The sequence below is a fragment of the Entelurus aequoreus genome, linkage group LG08 (assembly GCF_033978785.1).
Source record: "Entelurus aequoreus isolate RoL-2023_Sb linkage group LG08, RoL_Eaeq_v1.1, whole genome shotgun sequence".
Lineage (NCBI taxonomy): Eukaryota > Metazoa > Chordata > Actinopteri > Syngnathiformes > Syngnathidae > Entelurus > Entelurus aequoreus.
In genome coordinates, this window is record NC_084738.1 from 58491752 (window position 1) to 58516636 (window position 24885).

Below are 24885 nucleotides of genomic sequence, written 5' to 3' on the forward strand. Positions count from 1 at the left end.
AAAGAAATTCAAAAGACTTTGAAATAAGATTTAAATTTGATTCCACGGATTTTCTAGCCTTGCCAGAATATTTTTATTTTATTTTAATCATAATAAGTTTGAAGAAATATTTCACAAATATTCTTCGTCAAAAAAACAGAAGCTGAAATGAAAAATTAAATTAAAATTTATGTATTATTCTTTACAATAAAAAAGATAAATTTACTTGAACATTGATTTAAATTGTCAGGAAAGAAGAGGAAGGAATTTAAAAGGTAAAAAGGTATATGTGTTTATAAATCTAAAATCATTTTTAAGGTTGTATTTTTTCTCTAAAATTGTCTTTCTGAAAGTTATAAAAAGCAAAGTAAAAAAATAAATGAATTTATTTAAACAAGTGAAGACCAAGTCTTTAAAATATTTTCTTGGATTTTCAAATTCTATTTGAGTTTTGTCTCTCTTACAATTAAAAATGTCGGGCAAAGCGAGACCAGCTTGCTAGTAAATAAATACAATTTAAAAAATAGAGGCAGCTGACTGGTAAGTGCTGCTATTTGAGCTATTTTTGGAACAGGCCAGCGGGCTACTCATCTGGTCCTTACGGGCTACCTGGTGCCCGCGGGCACCGCGTTAGTGACCCCTGATGTAAATAGTGTTATTTATGATCATATTTATAAGCACAGTATTGTTTGTTTTGATACACTTTGAGTTTATAGAACACCACTGTTCTTTTTTCAATATAAAATCGTTATTTATGAACATATTTATAAGCACCTTATTGTTTTTGTTTTTTGAGGTTATAGAGCACTGCTGTTCTTTAACAATGTAAAATAGTTATTTATGATAATTCATAAGCACATTATTGTTTGTTTTTGTATACTTTGAGTTTATAGAGCACTGCTGCTCTTTTTACAATGTAAAATAGTTATTTATGATCATATTTATAAGCACGGTATTGTTTGTTTTGATATACTGGGAGGTTATAGAACACTGCTGTTCTTTTTACAATATAAAATATTGTTGTTTATGATCATATTTATAAGCACAGTATTGTTTGTTTTGATATACTAGGAGGTTATAGAACACTGCTGTTCTTTTTACAATATAAAATATTGTTATTTATGATCATATTTATAAGCACAGTATTGTTTGTTTTGATACACTTTGAGTTTATAGAACACCACTGTTCTTTTTACAATGTAAAATAGTTATTTATGAACATATTTTTTAGCACATTATTGTTTGTTTTGAGGTTATAGAACACCGCTGTTCTTTTTACAATGTAAATAGTGTTATTTATGATCATATTTATAAGCACAGTATTGTTTGTTTTGATATACTAGGAGGTTATAGTACACCACTGTTCTTTTTACAATGTAAAATAGTTATTTATGAACATATTTATAAGCACATTATTGTTTGTTTTGAGGTTATAGAACACTGCTGTTCTTTTTACAATGTAAAATAGTTATTTATGATCATTCATAAGCACATTATTGTGTGTTTTGATATACTTTGAGGTTATAGAACACTGCTGCTCTTTTTACAATATAAAATATTGTTATTTATGATCATATTTATAAGCACAGTATTGTTTGTTTTGATATACTTTGAGGTCATAGAACACCGCTGTTCTTTTTACAATGTATAGTTACCTCCTGGCAGCTCATACTGATATTTAAACTCACAGATCCTAAATACTTGACACTTTTCAATAAGTACATGGGTCAGTGTTGTTTACGTGGTGTATGGAGAGTTGTGTAAATGCACATGTGGACGAGTGAAGGTCCTGCCGAGCCGACAGATGAATAATAATGTTGTGTGTGCGCCCTTCTGTGTGTACTTTACGCTCCTACACGCAGTCGTTCATCGGAGCGGTCCGGGGGTCAAAGTGGCGTGTAAATATTTAGCACCAGCGTGAAAGAGTGCGTTACTGCGACGTAACCTCGCCTGGCCTGAAAGACCTTAAAGAGCCGGCGACGGAGAAAACACCCTCCACCTGACCTTTTCCCCGTGCACGCGCCTGCACAGTTTTCCTGAGCGTAGAGCGTAGGAATGTTCCGCCATGATGGATGCTTACGGACTGTATCCCTGCAGACTGTATTGATATATATTGATATATAATGTAGGAACCAGAATATTAATAACAGAAGGAAACAACCCTTTTGTGTGAATGAGTGTGAATGGGGGAGGGAGGTTTTATGCATTGGTGCACTAATTGTAAGTGTATCTTGTGTTTTTTATGTTGATTTAATACAAATACAAAAATAAAAATATTATGTTTTTAACAGCGAGAAGAAGCGATGTAAGGCAGTGGTTGGGGACCACTGCCTTACAGTCATGCAACTTGGAAATGTGACACATGCTGACTGTTGGCATGCTAATATTAGCTTGCTAGCATGCAAACATTGGCACGCTCCCTTTTTGAGCTAGTTTTGCAACCGTTTACCCCAGCGTCATATAACTTGGTATGCAACACTTGTGAACTTTTAGCATGCTAAAAATGGCATGCTAACATTTCCCGCTATTTTTACACTTTTTTCTCGACTTCCGCAGCCATACACCTTCGAGCCATATAACTTGGTATGTGCAACGTGCTAACAGTTAGCATGTGTCACATATCAATTTATTTGACTAAGTTGTGTAGCTGCAGAATTCAGCTAATTTCACACTTTTTTCCATAATTCCCCTGCCATACACTTTAGAGACATATAACTTGGTATGTGACAATTGCTATATGTTAGCATGCTAACATTTTCCGCTATTTTTACATTCTGTACTTCCGCAGACAAATAATTTGGTATGTGCAGCATGCAAACAGTTAGCATGTGTCACATACCAATTTTTATGTCTCTAAGGTGTATAGCTGCGGAATTAGAAAAAAAAAGTGTAAAATTAGCTAAAAAGGTTAGCATGCTAACATATAGCATTTGTCACATACCAAGTTATATGACTCGAAGGTGTATGGCAAGGGAATTAGAGAAAAAAGTGTGAAATTTGCTTTAAAAAAAAGTTAGCATGCTAACATATAGCATTTGTCACATACCTTGTTATGACTCTTAAAGGCCTACTGAAATGATTTTTTTTTATTTAAACGGGAATAGCAGATCCATTCTATGTGTCATACTTGATCATTTCGCGATATTGCCATATTTTTGCTGAAAGGATTTAATAGAGAAAATCGACGATAAAGTTCGCAACTTTTGCTCGCTGATAAAAAAAAAAGCCTTGCCTGTACCGGAAGTAGCGTGACGTCACAGGAGCTAGTATTCCTCACAATTCCCCATTGTTTACAATGGAGCAAGAGAGATTCGGACCGAGAAAGTGATGATTACCCCATTAATTTGAGCGAGGATGAAAGATTCGTAGATGAGGAACGTTACAGTGAAGGACTTGAGAGACAGTGATGGACGTATCTTTTTTCGCTCTGACCGTAACTTAGGTACAAGCTGGCTCATTGGATTCCACACTCTCCTTTTTTTATTGTGGATCACGGATTTGTATTTTAAACCACCTCGGATACTATATCCTCTTGAAAATGAGAGTCGAGAACGCAAAATGGACATTCAGTGCCTTTTATCTCCACGACAATACATCGGCGAAATGCTTTAGCTACGAGCTAACGTGATAGCATCGTGCTTTAACTGCATATAGAAACAAAAAAATAAAGGATAGAAGGAAGGATAGATAGAAAATCAACAATACTATTAAACCGTGGACATGTAAATACACGGTTAATGCTTTCCAGGCTGGCGAAGGTTAACAATGCTGTGCTAACGACGCCATTGAAGCTAACTTAGCAACGGGACCTCACAAAGCTATGCTAAAAACATTAGCTCTCCACCTACGCCAGCCAGCCCTCATCTACTCATCAACACCCGTGCTCACCTGCGTTCCAGCGATCGGCAGAAGGACGAAGGACTTCACCCGATGCGTTTGGCTGCCCGGAGACGTAGGAAGTCAAGGTGAGGTCGGCGGCTAGCGCGGCTAGTGCGGCTAGCGCTCCAACAAAGTCCTCCTGGTTGTGTTGCCGTAGTCCGCTGCTAATACACCGATCCCACCTACAACTATCTTCTTTGCAGCCTTCATTGTTCATTAAACAAATTGCAAAAGATGTCCAGAATACTGTGGAATTATGAAATGAAAACAGAGCTTTTTGTATAGGATTCTACGGGTACCATAACTTCCGTTACTCTGACTTCGTCACGCGCATACGTCATCATACCGCGACGTTTCAGCCGGATATTTCCCGGGAAGCTTTAAAAGTCACTTTATAAGTTAACCCGGCCGTATTGGCATGTGTTGCAATGTTAAGATTTCATCATTGATATATAAACTATCAGACTGCATGGTCGGTAGTAGTAGGTTTCAGTAGGCCTTTAAGGCATATGGCAGGGGAATTAAAGAAAAAAGTGTAACATTTGCTAAAAAGGTTAGCATGCTAAAGTTAGCATGCTAACATATAGCATTTGTCACATACCAAGTTATATGTCTCTAAGGTGTATGGCTGCGGAATTAGAGAAAAAAAGTGTAAAATTAGCTAAAAAGGTTAGCATGCTAAAGTTAGCATATAGCATTTGTCACATACCTTGTTATGAATCTCAAGGCGTATGGCAGGGGAATTAGAGAAAAAAGTGTAACATTTGCTAAAAAGGTTAGCATGCTAAAGTTAGCATGCTAGCATATAGCATTTGTCACATACCAAGTTATATGACTCTAAGGTGTATGGCAGAGGAGTTAGAGAAAATTAATTAATTAATTATTTTTTTTAATTTTTATTTATTTATTAATTTTTTTGTCATTAAAAAATACAATCATGTGTGCTTACGGACTGTATCCCTGCAGACTGTATTGATATATATTGATATATAATGTAGGAACCAGAATATTAATAACAGAAAGAAACAACCCTTTTGTGTGAATGAGTGTGAATGGGGGAGGGAGGTTTTTTGGGTTGGTGCACTAATTGTAAGAGTACCTTGTGTTTTTATGTTGATTTAATAAAAAAAAAATATATATATATTTTTTTTTATTTTTTTATTTCTTGATCCACGGACCGGTACCGGCCCGCCGCCCAGTGGTTGGGCACCACTGCTCTAAAGTATATGGCAGGGGAATTAGCGAAAAAAGTGTGAAATTTTCTCAAATTAAAAAGTTAGCATGCTAACATATAGCATTTGTCACATACCAAGTTATATGACTCTTAGGTGTATGGCAGGGGAATTAGAGAAAAAAAAGTGAAATTTGCTTAAAAAAAAGTTAGCATGCTAAAATATAGCATTTGTCGCATACCAAGTTATATGACTTTTAGGTGTATGGCAGGGGTATTAGAGAAACATGTGAAAAATTAGCTTAAAGGCCTACTGAAACCCACTACTACCGACCACGCAGTCTGATAGTTTATATATCAATGATGAAATCTTAACATTATAACACATGCCAATACGGCCGGGTTAACTTATAAAGTGACATTTTAAATTTGCCGCTAAACTTCCGGTTCGAAACGCCTCTGCGGATGACGTATGCGCGTGACGTAGCCCGGCGAACACGGGTATGCCTTCCACATTGAAGCCGATAGGAAAAAGCTCTGTTTTCATTTCATAATTCCACAGTATTCTGGACATCTGTGTTCGTGAATCTGTTTCAATCATGTTCATTGCATTATGGAGAAGGAAGCCAAGCAAGCAAAGAAGAAAGTTGTCGGTGCGAAATGGACGTATTTTTCGAACGTAGTCAGCCACAACAGTACACAGCCGGCGCTTCTTTGTTTACATTCCCGAAAGATGCAGTCAAGATGGAAGAACTCGGATAACAGAGACTCTAACCAGGAGGACTTTTGATTTGGATACACAGACGCCTGTAGAGAACTGGGACAACACAGACTCTTACCAGGATTACTTTGATTTGGATGACAAAGACGCAGACGTGCTACTGTGAGTATGCAGCTTTGGCTTTTTTTTGCGTATGTACGTAACTTTTTTAAAATATATAAGCTTTATGAACCTTGGGTTAGGTGAACGGTCTTTTGGGCTGAGTGATTGTGTGTGTTGATCATGTGTTTGAATTGTATTGGCGTGTTCTATGGAGCTAGGAGCTAGCAGAGGAGCTAGGAGCTAGCATAACACGTACCGTACCGTAAGTGCGCGTCACGTACGTAACTTTTTAAAAATATATAAGCTTTATGAACCTTGGGTTAGGTGAACGGTCTTTTGGGCTGAGTGATTGTGTGTGTTGATCAGGTGTTTGAATTGTATTGGCGTGTTCTATGGAGCTAGGAGCTAGCAGAGGAGCTAGGAGCTAGCATAACAAACACGCAGGTGTTATTATGCAGGATTAATTTGTGGCATATTAAATATAAGCCTGGTTGTGTTGTGGCTAATAGAGTATATATATGTCTTGTGTTTATTTACTGTTGTAGTCATTCCCAGCTGAATACCAGGTACCGTGAGTATGCAGCCTTGGCTGCTAAACATTCGATAACTTGACCGTATGTGCGCGTCACGTACGTAACTTTTTAAAAATATATAAGCTTTATGAACCTTGGGTTAGGTAAACTGTCTTTTGGGCTGAGTGATTGTGTGTGTTGATCAGGTGTTTGAATTGTATTGGCGTGTTCTATGGAGCTAGGAGCTAGCAGAGGAGCTAGGAGCTAGCATAACAAACACGCAGGTGTTTTTATGCAGGATTAATTTGTGGCATATTAAATATAAGCCTGGTTGTGTTGTGGCTAATAGAGTATATATATGTCTTGTGTTTATTTACTGTTGTAGTCATTCCCAGCTGAATATCAGGTCACCCTCGGCTCTCACAGCATCTTCCCTATCTGAATAGCTTCAACTCCCCACTAGTCCTTCACTTGCACTTTACTCATCCACAAATCTTTCATCCTCGCTCAAATTAATGGGGAAATTGTCGCTTTCTCGGTCCGAATCTCTCTCACTTCATGCGGCCATCATTGTAAACAATAGGGAACTTTGCGTATATGTTCAACTGACTACGTCACGCTACTTCCGGTAGGTGCAAGCCTTTTTTTTATCAGATACCAAAAGTTGCAATCTTTATCGTCGTTGTTCTATACTAAATCCTTTCAGCAAAAATATGGCAATATCGCGAAATGATCAAGTATGACACATAGAATAGATCTGCTATCCCCGTTTAAATAAAAAAAATTCATTTCAGTAGGCCTTTAAAAGGTTAGCATGCCATTGTTAGCGTGCTAAAGATAGCATGCTAAAGTTAGCATGCCAACATGTAGCATTCGTCACATACAAAGTCATATGACTCTATAAGGTGTATGGCAGTGGAATTAGAGAAAAAAGTATGAAATTTGCTGAAATTTTGAGTTTAAAACACTTCAGTGTCTAAAAATTCAGTGTAAAAATTTTTTAGACTAAAGCAATTCCTTTTAAGTGTTTATGAATTCAGTGTTAAGAAGTTTAGTGTAAAATAAAATCTGTGTCTACCATATTTGGATAATGAGATAATTAGGAGAAATGTCAGTTCAGTAGGTCTGGGTTACTTATTGCCTCATTCCTGTGAGAATCCTGCGTGTGAGCGGGACCATCCAGAACTAGCTGCAGTGTGCTCAAACAACCACACGTGTGAGCAGATAATACTGCATCATCTCTTTCGGACTTGGGTAGTGCATTCTTCCCTCGGGCTTTAGTAAAAACCAAGCCCAGCACACCTGTGAGGGTTGAGTCACGTGTGCAACGATGTCAAAACTTCCACCTGCGGTTTGTTCCCAAGAACTCGTTCACGTGCTCAGACCTTGGTCCGTGCGCCATGGTTTCTGGTGCACCCCGCATGTGTATGGCACATGTGCCTTCATGTGTGTTTAGTGAAAACTAATCAGATCCAGGACCGCACGCAAGCTTCGTCGAATCTGAGGGGGTGGGGGGAGGGGGGGGGGGACCGGGGCCCCTGGCCCTCAGGTGGCGGAGCCTGAGTCTCTGCCAAGAAAATCACCTTCCAGTCCTGCGCCTTCGCCCTTTTCTGCTCGCCCCCGCCCCGGAAAAAAAAAAAAGCCCTCCTTCCTCGCCACCTTCTCATTTTTCATGAAGGTTGTAGCGTGAGGGCCTGTTCGTGACTGAGGGGCCCCTGGGGAGCTTTATTGTACCCCTGGGTGGGTGTGTCGGGGGGGGCAAAGAAGTGATTGTGTGCGTGCGTGCGTGCGTATGTGTGCGTGTGTGTGCGTGTGTGTGCGTGTGTGTGTGTGTGTGTGTGTGTGTGTGTGTTCTGGCAATGTTGACTTAATGGGGACATCGCTCTGTTTACAGAGTCACCTTTAGGGGACCTCTGACGGTATGGGGACAAAAAAACAGGTCCCCTAAAGGGAAACCTTTTTAAATGATAGTTAGATCCATTCTGAAGATGCCTAAGAGATTAGTAATGAGTTTGTATTTTATTTCTGTGGTTTAAGGTAAGATAAGATCATCCTTTATTGATCCCACAACAGGGAAATGTGGGTTACTTTGTTTTAGGGCTGCAACAACTAATCGATTAAAGTCGATTATAAAAAATAGCTGGCGATTAATTTAATCATCGATTCGTTGGATCTATGCTATGCGCATGCGCAGAGGCAATTTTGATTAAAACATTTTTTTTATTTTTTTTTATTTTTTTATAAACCTTTATTATAAACTGCAACATGTACAAACAGCTGAGAAACAATAATCAAAATAAGTATGTTGCCAGTATGCTGGGTTTTTTTTCCCAATAAAATACTGGAAAGGATAGAAATGTAGTTTGTCTCTTTTATCCGATTATTAATCGATTAATCGAAGTAATAATTGCCAGATTATTTGATTATCAAATTAATCGTTAGTTGCAGCCCTACATTGTTTACGTGTTTCAAATATTGGTAAAAGAGAAAATAAATTTTCTTGAAAAGTGAAACATTTGTTATCCTGGCATTAATAGTACTGTGATTCTGTATGGTATCCATCCTTAGTTAAAACTAATATTTTTTTTCCCTTGTCCCACAAGTGATGATCAAAAACTTGGTCCCCATTCCAAATGATAACCAGTATGTGTGTGTGTGTGTGTGTGTGTGTGTGTGTGTGTGTGTGTGTGTGTGTGTGTGTGTGTGTGTGTGTGTGTGTGTGTGTGTGTGTGTGTGTGTGTGTTCTGGCAATGCCTACTTACTGGGGACATCGCTCTGTTCAGGGATGCAACTAACAACTAATTTGATAATCGATTAATCTGTTGATTATTACTTCGATTAATCGGATAAAAGAGACAAACTACAGTTCTATCCTTTCCAGTATTTTATTGGGGGGAAAAACAGCATACTGGCACCATACTGATTTTGATTATTGTTTCTCAGCTGTTTGTAAATGTTACAGTTTATAAATAAAGGTTTATAAGAAGAAGAAAAAAAGTAGCCTCTGCGCATGCGCAGAGCATAGATCCAACGAATCGATGACTAAATTAATCGCCAACTATTTTTATAATCGGTTTTAATCGATTTAATCGATTAGTTGTTGCAGCCCTAGCTCTGTTTACACAGTCACCTTTAGGGGACCTCTGACGGTATGGGGACAAAAAAACAGGTCCCCTAAAGGGAAACCTTTTTAAATGATAGTCAGATCCATTCTGAAGATGCCTAAGAGATTAGTAATGAGTTTGTATTTTATTTCTGTGGTTTAAGGTAAGATAAGATCATTCTTTATTGATCCCACAACAGGGAAATGTGGGTTAATTTGTTTTAGGGCTGCAACAACTAATCGATTAAAGTCGGTTATAAAAAATAGCTGGCGATTAATTTAATCATCGATTCGTTGGATCTATGCTATGCGCATGCGCAGAGGCAATTTTGATTAAATTTTTTTTTTTTTTTTTTTTTTTTTTTTTTATAAACCTTTATTATAAACTGCAACATGTACAAACAGCTGAGAAACAATAATCAAAATCAGTATGGTGCCAGTATGCTGTTTTTTTTCCCAATAAAATACTGGAAAGGATAGAAATGTAGTTTGTCTCTTTTATCCGATTAGTAATCGATTAATCGAAGTAATAATCGCCAGATTAATCGATTATCAAATTAATCGTTAATTGCAGCCCTACTTTGTTTACATGTTTCAAGTATTGGTAAAAGAGAAAATAAATTTTCTTGAAAAGTGAAACATTTGTTATCCTGGCATTAATAGTACTGTGGTTCTGTATGGTATCCATCCTTAGTTAAAACTAATATTTTTTTTCCCTTGTCCCCACAAGTGATGATCAAAAACTTAGTCCCCATTCCAAATGATAACCAGTGTATATGTGTGTGTGTGTGTGTGTGTGTGTGTGTGTGTGTGTGTGTGTGTGTGTGTGTGTGTGTGTGTGTGTGTGTGTGTGTGTGTGTGTGTGTGTGTGTGTGTGTGTGTGTGTGTGTGTGTGTGTGTCGTGTGTGTGTGTGTGTGTGTGTGTGTGTGTGTGTGTGTGTGTGTGTGTGTGTGTGTGTGTGTGTGTGTGTGTGTGTGTGTGTGTGTGTGTGTGTGTGTGTGTGTGTGTTCTGGCAATGCCTACTTACTGGGGACATCGCTCTGTTCAGGGCTGCAACTAACAACTAATTTGATAATCGATTAATCTGTCGATTATTACTTCGATTAATCAGAAAAAAAGAGACGAACTACAGTTCTATCCTTTCCAGTATTTTATTGAGGGGAAAAAACAGCATACTGGCACCATACTTATTTTGATTATTGTTTCTCAGCTGTTTGTAAATGTTAGTTTATAAATACAGGTTTAGAAAAAAAGGGGAAAAAAGGCCTCTGCGCATGCGCATAGCATAGATCCAACGAATCGATGACTAAATTAATCGCCAACTATTTTTATAATCGGTTTTAATCGATTTAATCGATTAGTTGTTGCAGCCCTAGCTCTGTTTACACAGTCACCTTTAGGGGACCTCTGGCGGTATGGGGACAAAAAAACAGGTCCCCTAAAGGGAAACCTTTTTAAATGATAGTCAGATCCATTCTGAAGATGCCTAAGTGATTTTTAAAATAGATTAAGAGATAATCAGCAAGACTGGTTAAGTAGAACAGTTTTTTATGTTCTTTATGTTCAATGTTGTTAAAAATAAAAGGTACAAATAAACATTTAAATGAGTTTGTATTTTATTTCTGTGGTTTAAGGTAAGATAAGATCATCCTTTATTGATCCCACAGCAGGGACATTTGGGTTACTTTGTTTACGTGTTTCAAGTATTGGTAAAAGAGAAAATAAATGTTCTTGAAAAGTGAAACATTTGTTATCCTGGCATTAATAGTACTGTGATTCTGTATGGTATCCATCCTTAGTTAAAACTAATATATTTTTCCAAAAACAAAATCTGGTATAGTGTTCCTTAGGATGACATTTTCATACAGCATGATTATAAAACATTATTACCTTAAAGTATGATTGACATTCAGAATGTTCCATCCTTCTATATATGGTAGTTGGAGTGGCAGACAACTTCATTACTGCTAAATAGCAGTTTTCAGTAATGTCACAGAAGATGCAAGATTTGCTTTAACATTCAAGTGGTGAAACTTCCTATAAGAGGACAGCTGTAGTCTCTTTACAGTACATTGTGTTGCTTATTACAGAGGTGTCTGAGATGTGGTGATGAATGGAAACACTTAAGGGCATACAGAGAAGTGACGTGTGTGTGTGTGTGCGTGTTTTTCTGTATTTTCATTTCCTAAATTGCTTTCCTTCGGTGACCTTACAGCTCGGGTGTGACGCACGGCCAGTTTTAAGAAGGTGTCTGGTTTGGATCTGCAACCAAACCGGACAATTAAAGATCACCGGCGTCGACCTTCAAGGTAAGGAAACGGACAAAGCCCAAAACCGGTGAAGTTGGCACGTTGTGTAAATGGTAAATAAAAACAGAATACAATGATTTGCAAATCCTTTTCAACTTATATTCAATTGAATAGACTGCAAAGACAAGATACTTCACGCTCGAACTGGAAAACTTTGTTTGCAAATAATAGCTCATTTGGAATTTGATGCCTGCAACATGTTTCAAAAAAGCTGGCACACGTGGCAAAAAAGACTGAGAAAGTTGAGGAGTGCTCATCAGACACTTATTTGGAACATCCCACAGGTGAACAGGTTAATTGGGAACAGGTGGGTGCCATGATTGGGTATATAAGCAGCTTCCCTGAAATGCTTAGTCATTCACAAACAAGGATGGTGCCAGGGTCACCACTTTGTGAACAAATGCGTGAGCAAATTGTCGGAACAGTTTAAGAACAACATTTCTTAACGAGCTATTGCAAGGAATTTAGGGATTTCACCATCTACGGTCCGCAATATCATCAAAAGTTTCAGAGAACCTGGAGAAATCACTGCACGTAAGCGATCCCTTCGGGCGTTGGAGGTAGAAACACCACTTGTTTGCCCTCTTAAATCACTGCCATTTTGGAGGTAGAAACACCACTTGTTGCCCTTTGGGCGTTGGAGGCAGAAAAACACTTGGTTGCCCCTTCAGCGTTGGAGTTAGAAAAAACAAATTGTTGCCCTTTGGGGTGTTGGAGTTAGAAAAACCACTTAGTTGCCCTTTGGGGCGTTGGAGCCAGAAAAACCAAACAGTTGCCCTTTGGGGCGTTGGAGCTAGTAAAACCAAACGGTTGCCCTTTGGGGGTGTTGGAGCTAGAAAAACCAAATGGTTGTCCTTTGGGCGTTATTGGTAAAAATTCCAAATGGTTGCCCCCTTTGGGCGTAGGAGTTGGAAAAGTCAAATGGTTGCCCCCTTTGGGTGTAGGAAGTGTTAAAAACCAAATAGTTGCCCTTTTGAGCGTAGGAGGTAGAAAAAACTAATTGTTGCCCCTTTGGGCATTGGAGTTAGAAATACTACTTCATTGTCCTTTGGGCGTTGGAGTTAGAAATACTACTTCATTGTCCTTTGGGCGTTGGAGGTAGAAACACTACTTGGTTGTCCTTTGGGCGTTGGAGGTAGAAACACTACTTGGTTGTCCTTTGGGCGTTATTGGTAAAAATGCCAAATGGTTGCCCCCTTTGGGCGTTGAAGGTAGAAAAGTCAAATGGTTGCCCCCTTTGGCGTAGGAGGTAGAAAAACCAAATGGTTTCCCCCTTTGGGCGTAGGAGGTAGAAAAACCAAATTGTTGCCCCTTTTGGGCGTAGGAGGTACAAAAACCAAATTGTTGCCCCCTTTGGGTGTAGGAGGTACAAAAACCAAATTGTTGCCCCCTTTGGGTGTAGGAGGTAGAAAAACCAAATGTTGCCCCTTTGGGCGTAGGAGGTAGAAACACCACTTAGTTGTCCTTTGGGTGGTGGAGGTAGAAAAACCAAAATTGTTGCCCCTTTGGGTGTAGGAGGTAGAAAAACCAAATGGTTGCCCCTTTGGGCGTAGGAGGTAGAAACAGAACTGTGTTGTCCTTTGGGCGTTGGAGGTAGAAACACCACTGGGTTGCCCTTTGGGCGTTGGAGGTAGAAACACCACTTGGTTGCCCTTTGGGCGTTGGAGGTAGAAAAACCACTTAATTGCCTTTTGGGCGTTGGAGCTACAAAAAACAAATGGTTGCACTTTGGGCGTAGGAGGTACTAAAAACAAATTTTTGCCCCTTTGGGTGTAGGAGGTAGAAAAACCAAACTGTTGCCCCTTTGGGTGTCGGAGGTAGAAAAACCAAATTTCGCCCCTTTGGGTGTAGGAGGTATAAAAACCAAATGGTTACCCCTTTGGGTGTAGGAGGTAGAAAAACCAAAAACGTTGCCCCTTTGGGTGTAGGAGGTAGAAAAACCAAAAATGTTGCCCCTTTGGGTGTAGGAGGTAGAAAAACCAAAAAGTTGCCCCTTTGGGTGTTGGAGGTAGAAAAACCAAATGGTTGCCCCTTTGGGTGTAGGAGGTAGAAAAACCAAATCGTTGCCCCTTTGGGTGTAGGAGGTAGAAAAACCAAATGGTTGCCCCTTTGGGCGAAGGAGGTAGAAAAAAACAAATTAAGTTAATGTGCCAATGTTTGTCATGGTTGCCTTTATGGAGTTGTCGATAGAAAAACTAAGTTGTTGCCCTTTGGGCATTGGAGTTAGAAAAAACAAAGGGTTGATCTTAGAGCGTTGGAGGTATAAAAGCCAAATGGTTGCCCTTTGGGCGTCGGAGGTAGAAAAACTAAATGCTTGCCCTTTGGGCATTGTCGGTAAAAAAAAAACCACTTTGTTGCCCTTTGGGTGTTGTACTGCTGAAGGACATGCTACCATGCTATGCTGACAAAACACTGATGACTTCCCCCTGAAGGCGGACTGAAAGGAGCTAAACGAGGCAAACATCTGAGCAAAGTGGGGAAAAGGAAATGCGGGGAAAAGCTCTTTGGCGCAGGCCTGGATGGATCCTCCATCCGTGACGAACCTCTGCAGGACTCACCAGGTCACCTTCAAGGAAGAAATGAGGCTGGATTAGTTTCCGCGACGCAATCGCATTCTTGGCAGCGCCTCGGAAGCGTCCTTGACGGCGAGAGGACGGATGAGAGCGGAAAGTGGAAGCGCCAGCTCGTGTCACCCCTTTTCCACGTCCACGATCCACACCGCACCGCTCTGGAGATCTTTCCAGGGTCGGCTTTTTAGGAAAGTGAAGAAGCGTCATTAAAAAAAAGTCCATCGCGCTCGGCCTTTCGTTCCGGCGGCCTCCCCGGGACGTGGTCCAGCTGTGAGAAAAAGGCAAAGTGCTGCCTCAGCGGTTTTTATTCACTCGCTGCTGTCATTTCTGAAAGTGACTCCCGAGGGAAGGAAGAGCCCAGGTGGAAGTAAAAAAAAAAAAGTAAAGCTGTCCGCCTCGTGACTTCGCTGGTTCACGCCCGGTAGAATGTTCTTTGTCTGAAGCACACGCACGCTATACGGGCTGCCACAGTCACTGGGTGAAAGGTCACATGCTTCAGGTATGGCGACCCCTACAGGAAGTTTTCAGGTGCACTATCTGGGAAGATTTTCTACAAGATTTAGGAGCATGTGTGTGGGGGGGAAGGGTTTTATTTGTAAGGTCAGAGGTCACAGTGTTAGGCCACACCTCTTAAATCACTGCCATTTTGTGTCAGAAGCCTCTCAAAATGAACTCTGAATCTAATCATGGACACTTTGAACGACATGACCTCGATTCACAAACTTTTCGAATTTACAAACTTTTCGGTGGAGGGAACCGTGTCTCTTGTGTACGAACGCTTCATTCAGTCGTTTTGTGTCACGCCTGCAGGCAAAAAGCGGGGCGCCGTATTTTAGGGGAAGCGGAGCTCTGCCCATCACTTTGCTGCACACTACTACCTTATTTTACAGATCTACGTTTTTCTTACGCTTTGAACCCTGCGTTTCTCAAAAAAGTTAATTATAAAGTTAAAGTACCAATGATTGTCTCACACACTCTAGGTGTGGCAAAATTTGTCCTCTGCATTTGACCCGTCCACTTGTTCACCCCCTGGGAGGTGAGGGGAGCAGTGAGCAGCAGCAGTGGCCACGCCCGGGAATAATTTTTGGTGATTTAACCCCCAATTTCACCACTTGATGCTGAGTGCCAAGCGGGGAGGCAACGGGTCCCATTTTTATAGTTATGTATTCTTATTCATATACTTTTCAAATGTTCTTGTCGTAAGAATATTTTTTGTATACTAGATCAGTGGTACCCAACCACCGGGCACCGGTATTGGGCCGCGCAAGAAATTTAAAAAAATAAATAAATAAATAAACTTTTTTATTTTTTTATTTTTTTTATTAAATCAACATAAAAAACACAATATATACATTATATATCAATATAGATCAATACAATCTGCAGGGATACAGTCCGTAAGCACACATGATTGTATTTCTTTATGGAAAAAATAAAATAAAATTACACCCCCCCCAAACCCCCGGTCCATGGGAAAAATTTTCAAGCGTTGACCGGTCCCCAGCTACAAAAAGGTTGGGAACCACTGTACTAGATGATATTTTTACCTGAAAATCAATCAATCAATGTTTATTTATACAGCCCTAAATCACAAAAGTCTCAAAGGGCTGCACAAGCCACAACGACATCCTCGGCACAGAGCCCACACAAGGGATGTCGATGTGAATGACTATGAGAAACCTTGGAGAGGACCGCATATGTGGGTAACCCCCCCCTTCTAAGTACAGTCCCTAGTGGATCCACATAACAGTGAGAGTCTAGTCCATAGTGGGGCCAGCAAGAGAGCATCCCGAGCGGAGACAGATCAGTAGCGCAGAGACGTCCCCAACCGATGCACAGGCGTGCGGTCCACCCTGGGTCCCAACTATGGACAGCCAGCACCTCATCTATGGTCATCGGAACCGGAATAACCCGGCGAGGGGGCAAAGGAGAAAAGAAAACCGCAGATCAACTGGTCTAAAAAAAGGGGGGTCTATTTAAAGGCTAGAGTATATAAATGAGTTTTAAGATGGGACTTAAATGCTTCTACTGAGGTAGCATCTCTAACTTTTACCGGGAGGGCATTCCATAGTACTGGAGCCCGAACAGAAAAAGCTCTATAGCCCGCAGACTTTTTTTGGGCTCTGGTAATCACTAATAAGCCGGAGTTCTTTGAACGCAGATTTCTTGCCGGGACATATGGTACAATACAATCAGCAAGATAGGCAGGAGCTAGACCGTGTAGTATTTTATACGTAAGTAGTAAAACCTTAAAGTCACATCTTAAGTGCACAGGAAGCCAGTGCAGGTGAGCCAGTATAGGTATATAGGTATATAAAGGTATATACAGTATAGGCGTAATATGATCAAACTTTCTTGTTCTTGTCAAGAGTCTAGCAGCCGCATTTTGTACCAACTGTAATCTTTTAATGTTAGACATAGGGAGACCCGAAAATAATACGTTACAGTAATCGAGACTAGACGTAACGAACGCATGAATAATGATCTCAGCGTCGCTAGTGGACAAAATGGAACAAATTTTAGCGATATCACGGAGATAAAAGAAGGCCGTTTTAATAACACTCTTAATGTGTGACTCAAACGATAGAGTTGGGTCGAAAATAATACCCAGATTCTTTACCGAGTCGGTTTGCTTAATTGTTTGGTTGTCAAATGTTAAGGTGGTATTATTAAATAGATGTCGGTGTTGAGCAGGACCGATAATCAGCATTTCCGTTTTCTTAGCGTTGAGTTGCAAAAAGTTAGCGGACATCCATTGTTTAATGTCATCAAGACACGCCTCCAGCTGACTACAATCCGGTGTGTTGGTCAGCTTTAGGGGCATGTAGAGTTGGGTGTCATCAGCATAACAGTGAAAGCTAACACCGTATTTGCGTATGATGTCACCTAGCGGCAGCATGTAAATACTAAAAAGTGCAGGGCCAAGAACCGAACCCTGGGGAACTCCGCACGTTACCTTAACATAGTCCGAGGTCACATTGTTATGGGAGACACACTGCATCCTGTCAGTAAGATAAGAGTTAAACCAAGACAAGGCTAAGTCTGACATACCAACACGTGTTTTGATACGCTCTAATAAAATATTATGATCAACAGTATCGAAAGCGGCGCTAAGATCAAGAAGCAGCAACATAGATGAAGCATCAGAATCCATCGTTAGCAATAGATCATTAGTCATTTTTGCGAGGGCTGTCTCCGTAGAGTGATTTGCCCTGAAACCGGATTGAAAAGGTTCACAGAGATTGTTAGACGCTAAGTGTTCATTTAGCTGCTGTGCAACAATTTTTTCGAGGATTTTCGAGACACTACCGTTCAAAAGTTTGGGGTCACCCAAACAATTTTGTGGAATAGCCTTCATTTCTAAGAGCAAGAATAGACTGTCGAGTTTCAGATGAAAGTTCTCTTTTTCTGGCCATTTTGAGCGTTTGATTGAGCCCACAAATGTGATGCTCCAGAAACTCAATCTGCTCAAAGGAAGGTCAGTTTTGTAGCTTCTGTAACGAGCTAAACTGTTTTCAGATGTGTGAACATGATTGCACAAGGGTTTTCTAATCATCAATTAGCCTTCTGAGCCAATGAGCAAACACATTGTACCATTAGAACACTGGAGTGATAGTTGCTGGAAATGGGCCTCTATACACCTATGTAGATATTGCACCAAAAACCAGACATTTGCAGCTAGAATAGTCACTTACCACATTAGCAATGTATAGAGTGTATTTCTTTAAAGTTAAGACTAGTTTAAAGTTATCTTCATTGAAAAGTACAGTGCTTTTCCTTCAAAAATAAGAACATTTCAATGTGACCCCAAACTTTTGAACGGTAGTGTATATATTTATATATAAACATATATATACCCACATCTACAAATACCACATACGATTGTTCAAATGCACAATTGTGCCATACACTTTTTTTTCTTTTCCTTCCCCATCCTCATTCCGTTGTAGAATAAAAGCGCCCGGGTGCTGAGATTGCAAAGAGTGAACCCACTTGCCTGTTTGGAAGCGAATGACGAATAAAACAAACGCACTCAAACATGAAAATTGCATTAGTTCGTCCATGAATTACCTCCGCCAGGAGGTTACTACAGTGTATACTAGCTGGGGGGTGTTTGTTTGTCCGTGGGTCAGTTTGTTAGCAACATAGCTCAAAATCTTATGGGCGGGTTTTCATGATGATGTCAGAAATGGGATAAGGAACATGTGACTACATGCATTCTTTACTATCGTGTCCGGGTTGAGGTCTGCGCTCTTCGACTGCTTCTCTCGTCTCTATTGCGAAAGGCTGTCGTCAGTTACATTAAAAAACGTGAGTTGTCGTCGGTGATCCGCTCCAAAAGAGCAAAACCGAATGAAAGGTCCCCCCCCCCCCACCCCCCACAAGGATCCAGTGCAGTGGCGTGGAAGGAAGCACGTGATCCAACCTTCCCAAGCATGTCTGAGACCAATCGGGTCACAGAGCGAGCGGTCTAGCGTGAGTTAAAAAAGTACGCTTTGGCGAACGAAATTGCATTTGCGGCGCAGATGACGGCGTTGTGTTGGCCTCAGTGCGATGTGTGCTTCTCGTCACGCGTCGCCTCGCGCCTCACGTGACCCAAACACACCAACACGGCCTTCGGCGGGGAATGTTTCCATTCTCCATTCTGGAAACTTCTTTTTTTTTTCTTCGGTCAGACTGAAGGGTTTTTTGTTTTGGTCTCTTTATTGTTTGCCCGTCACACGATGCGGTCTGAATATTGTCGTCACGTTGCCAGCAGATGTGGCCCGCACATTTTACACCAACGCACACAAATCGATTTCATGTTAAAATGTGTGCGTTAAATCCACTTCCTGTCTGCTACATCCTGCTCACACACTGTAAACTGTTGCTCTAATCCAGTGGTTCTCCAAGTAGCACCTCAGGAAACACTTGGCTCTCCAAGTACCACCAAAACCACCGTAGTAGGCCAAAAAACAAGGCAGATGTTTTATTTAACAAGTATAAACAATCTTTTTGGCCAGTGTAACATTACACACAGTTTGAACAGTCACACTGTTTGTGTAAAGGAAACAAACACTGTACTTTAAACAAGTGATTCTGTGGCGTACAACTAGATCAGGGGTCGGCAACCCGGAATGTTGAAAGAGCCATATTGGTTAGTTGGTAGTGTTATAATGAATATCATATTATATTAGCCTACTATCAAAATGACTTTAAAAGTCTTATAAGTGTTATAATGAAGGCAACACATGATGCAAGTGTCTATATTAGCTATATTAGCCAACTATCAAAATGACTTTAAAAGTCTAATATATGTGTTATATTGAAGGCAACACATGATGTAAGTGTCCATATTAGCCTACTATCAAAATGACTTTAAAAGTCTTATGTAAGTGTTGTATTGAAGGCAACACATGATGTGTCTATATTAGCCTACTATCAAAATGACTTTAAGTTAAAAGTCTTATGTAAGTGTTATAGTGACGGCAACACGTGATATAAGTTTCTATATTAGCCTACTATCAAAATTACTTTAAAAGTCTTATGTTAGTGTTGTATTGAAGACAACATATGATGTAAGTGTCTATATTAGCCTACTATTACAATGACTTTAAAAGTCTGATATAAGTGTTATAATGAAGGCAACACATGATGTAAAGGTCTATACTAGCTATATTAGCCTACTATCAAAATGACTTTAAAAGTCTTATATACGTGTTATAATGAAGACAACACATGATATAAGTTTCTATATTAGCCTACTATCAGAATTACTTTAAAAGTCTTATGTTAGTGTTGTATTGAAGAGAACATATGATGTAAGTGTCTATATTAGCCTACTATTAAAATGACTTTAAAAGTCTGATATAAGTGTTATAATGAAGGCAACACATGATGTAAAGGTCTATACTAGCTATATTAGCCTACTATCAAAATGACTTTAAAAGTCTTATATACGTGTTATAATGAAGACAACACATGATGTAAGTGGCTATATTAGCCTACTATCAAAATGACTTTAAAAGTCTGATATAATTGTTATAATGAAGGGATTGCATGATGTAAAGGTCTATACTAGCTATATTAGCCTACTATCAAAATTACTTTAAAAGTCTTATGTATTAGCCTACTATCAAAATGACTTTAAAAGTCTTATATAAGTGTTATAATGAAGGCAACACATGATGTAAGTGTCTATATTAGCTATATTAGCCTACTATCAAAATGACTTTAAAAGTCTTATGTAAGTGTTGTATTGAAGGCAACACATAATGTAAGTGTCTATATTAGCCTACTATCAAAATGACTTTAAAAGTCTTATTTAAGTGTTATCATGAAGGCAACAGATGATGTAAGTGTCTATATTAGCTATATTAGCCTACTATCAAAATGACTTTAAAAGTCGTATGTAAGTGTTGTATTGAAGGCAACACATGGTGTAAGTGGCTGTATTAGCCTACTATCAAAATGACTTTAAATGTCTTATGTAAGTGTTATAATGAAGACAACACATGATGTAAGTGTCTATATTAGCCTACTATCAAAATGACTGTGTCACAGGCTGACGCAAATCTTCGTTGACGGAAATGTTGAAGTGTAATCTTTATTCTATAAATGTTTGCAACATTGGAAAACATTAGTAAAACTTCTCAGAGGGTGAAATAACTCCTGGAAATTACTAGCTTAGAAAGGCCAGAGGTATAGATGTGTGTATCCAAGTTAAAGGAAACGGCAGGCTGTCTTCTTCTAATGGATTTATTACAATCTTTGCAAGCTGGGTAACGTTTGCTGTGGTCTGGAACAACATGGAAACGTTTGCTGTGGTCTAGAACAACATTGAAACGTTTGCTGTAGTCTGGAACAATATGGCACACAAACAACTATCAGTTGTGAGACATGCAATTATAAATTAAATACATAAAATGAGCTTAAATATAATGATGCTATATGTACATCCATCCATTTTCTACCGTTTGTCCCTTTTGAGGTCGCGGGGGGTGCCGGAGCCTATCTCAGCAACCTAAATAGCATATTTGCATCGATTAACTTGCAGTCATGCACTGACCAAATATGCCTGAATAGCACTCCACACAAGTCAATAACATCAACAAAGCTCACCTTTGTGCATTCACGCACAGCATAAAATGTTTGGTGGACAAAATGAGACAAAGAAGCTGTGGCATAAAACACGTCTTTCTGTGGCAGCGGCGGAGAAAGTTGTACATGTAAACAAACTACGGTGAGTTCAAGGACTGCCCCAATTGATTTGTTTGCCTCCCTTCAAGGGTTTTGTTTGCTTTGTCTCAAAAGTTCAAGCCTTTCTCACTTTACTACTCTTTAATGTCTCAAGGAGAAAAACCTGACCTCGTAAGTTGGATGGTAACGATTACCAGTTTTAAAGGTAAACCTCAGTAAAATTCCAAACACTTCGGATTCCCGTTCAAAATGTCGATCTTCAAAAAAACACGACTGTTTATCGTAATTCGATAAACTCCCAGCACGGCGATTAGGGATGGCTACCAAATTTGGTACCTTTTACTGGTAGCGACTTAATTCCTACGACAAAGTACCATATTTCAATGCCTCTAAATTTGGTATTGAAAACTACAACTAAGATGCATTGTACAATCAAAACAGCTGGAGTGTAATAAGTACAATACTTGCAGTATTAACATTTTGTAGTCAACTTAATGGTAAAGACGACTTCCTGACTACGGCAACACACCTCGGACAAACTGAAATGAACGCATACTTGCGAATGATACTCTGAAGTGTAAGAAAACAAAATATAACAACTGGAAAACACAGTTATTATTGTCAGCTCAGTGTTAAATTAACGCAGGAACTCACACAAAAGTACCAAAAATTGGTACCGTATAATACCAGTATCAATTCCTAGGGTACTAGGAATTGGTACCTGTTTGATTCAAATGGAAAAGGTACCCAAGCCTAACGGTGATGCTGCTCATTTCCTGGAAAAGCAGATAGCGCCGCTAATTGCTAGCCAGCCGCTAGCACCCCTTATCTCTAGCTTGTAACTACAGTGCTAATCGCTAAGTATTTTAAATGCTAACATGAATACCGCAGTAACCTCAGTAACATCATGACCCAGTTTAAACGTGTATGAACGCCCTAACTGCTAGGAATATGAATCTCAACTCACGATTTGATTCCGATTCTTGGGGTGACGATTCGGCTCAGAATCGATTCAATTTTTACGAACATGTTTTTGTGTTTTATATGGTAAACACACAAAATATGCAATATTTTCCCCAAAAAACATCAACAGATTGAACAACAACACGCAACTTTACCTCTCAATAATTCACCCAATCACTACAATATGAAGTATAAATGGTAAAACATTGAATATTGAGTGTATACTTCCCTGACCACCTCCTTAAAGTTTGTAATCAGTCGGGGATATCAAGCAGCTAAAATGTGCCAAACATGTTAAAGTGTGGCAAGAGAGTGTTTTGTAAATACCCATCATGCTTTGCAATGGGTTTACTGTGTATGGGTGTCATTTTGAATTGTGTGCGGTGCTTGGACATATTTTTATTTTTATTTTTATTTTATTTTTATTTTGTTTTTATTTTTTATTAATCAATCCAACAAAATAATACACAATAATACCATAATAATACAATTCCAAAACCAAACCCGGCCCAGCAACATTCAGAATAGCAATCAACAGAGCAATTGAGAGGACACACAAACATGACACAAAACAATCCAAAAGTAGTCAAACAAAAATGAAAAATATAAACAACAATATCAATATTAATAAGAATTCCAACATGGCAGTGATTATAAATCCCTCATTGACATGATCATCACAGCCATTTATAAAACAATAAAAAAATGAACAATAGTGTCACAGTGACCTGCACATGCATCGCATCTCATAAGCTTGACAACACATTGTGGCCAATATTTTCCACAAGATAAAAGAAGTCATATTTTAGGTTCATTTAATAGTTAAAACAAATTTAAAATAATGGATCCCATATTCCAATATATGACTCATTATCTAAACTAAATGCAGTTTTTTCTACTGATATAATTTCCATAGCTTGTTTGTTATACCAGTCAGTATGAGTTGGACTATCAACATCTATCCTTTTTATTATATATATATATATATATATATATATATATATATATATATATATATATATATATATATATATATATATATATATATATATATATATATATATATATATATATATATATATATATATTTATTTATTTATTTATATATATATATATATATATATATATATATATATATATATATTTATTTATATATATATATATATATATATATATATATATATATATATATATATATATATATATATATATATATATATATATATATATTTATTTATTTTTTAATTATGTGCAGTGTTTGGACATGTTTTTATGATGTTCAGTGGGCAGCTTGTGTGTTTTGTACCATTTCTATTAACCTTGTGTGTTGGTTTTTGATTATTTGGACCATGGGCAGGACATTTTGGTGCCTCTATAATGTTTCTGTGCACTTCAAAGTTGGCGTAGCGCTCACGATTGATGACTAACAAGTATAGTTTGGGGACCCCTGTTCTAAAACCTTTACAAATCAAACACGAGTGTAACGATCTGGTGTGGTGGATCCCAAGGATGCAGAGACGTTTTAGCGTGCTGTCAATAGTCTCTCTTTATTCAAAAGGTAGCACACAATAGCAAAAACAAAGGCGATGGAGGCAAATACACAAAAACACACCATGTAAAAACTACCAATATAAATACCTACAAAAAACCAAAAGCGCTAGACAAGGCTAGGTGATACACTTCATGAAAGAAGTATAACTGAAAAGACAAAGTACAAAATAAAGGCGCTAGACAAGGCTAGGAAAAAATACAAGCAAACCTGAGAATGAAGCACAAGACGGACTAGTGAGTCCGCTGGCGAGTCTAAGTACAACTGCGTCAGAAGCAAACGGTAGACAAAGTTCCGGCGCTCACAGGTTGTCAGCAGCCAGGTTAAATAAGCTGTTTCTAATTACTGTCAGGTGTGTGTTGCTGCCTTGCGTCAGCTGCACTCCATACTGTGAACGAGAGAGAGAGTGAACATGGAGTGCAGACAACAGAAATGATCAAGGAAATTTCAGATTACCACAGGACCCCCCCCCCCCCCCCCCCCCCCCTCGTCTCAAAGGACGAAGAGTAGACACGGGACAGGGCATCGGGCTTCCCATTCTGAGAACCAGGTCGGAAAGTGATGATAAAGTTAAAACGGGTCAGAAATAGTGCCCACCTGGCCTGGCGGGGGTTCAGTCTCTGTGCGGTCCTTAAGTAGGACAGGTTCTTGTGGTCCGTGTAGATGATGAATGGTAGCTCCGCCCCTTCCAGCCAATGTCTCCACTCCTGAAGGGCCAAGATGACCGCCAGAAGCTCCCTGTTGCCAATGTCATAATTTCTCTCAGCAGGGGATAGGCGACGAGAGAAGAAAGCACAGGGGTGCAACTTCTGGTCGGTGGTAGATTGCTGGGAGAGTACGGCCCCTA

The 24885-nt window shown here is 39.2% G+C and overlaps 1 protein-coding gene across 3 annotated transcripts in view; it reads left to right on the top strand.

Annotated features, from left to right (window-relative positions):
* Positions 1 to 24885, top strand: part of LOC133656094 (thyroid hormone receptor alpha-B) — a 350922-nt gene that overhangs the window by 229233 nt on the left and 96804 nt on the right. Inside the window, exon 4 of one of the 3 annotated variants that reach the window (XM_062056910.1) lies at positions 11684 to 11777. The exons of the other annotated variants lie outside the window; for them this stretch is intronic. The gene's annotated coding sequence lies outside the window, so the exon portion shown is untranslated. The remainder of the gene's footprint in view (positions 1 to 11683; positions 11778 to 24885) is intronic. 3 annotated transcript variants of the gene reach the window in all.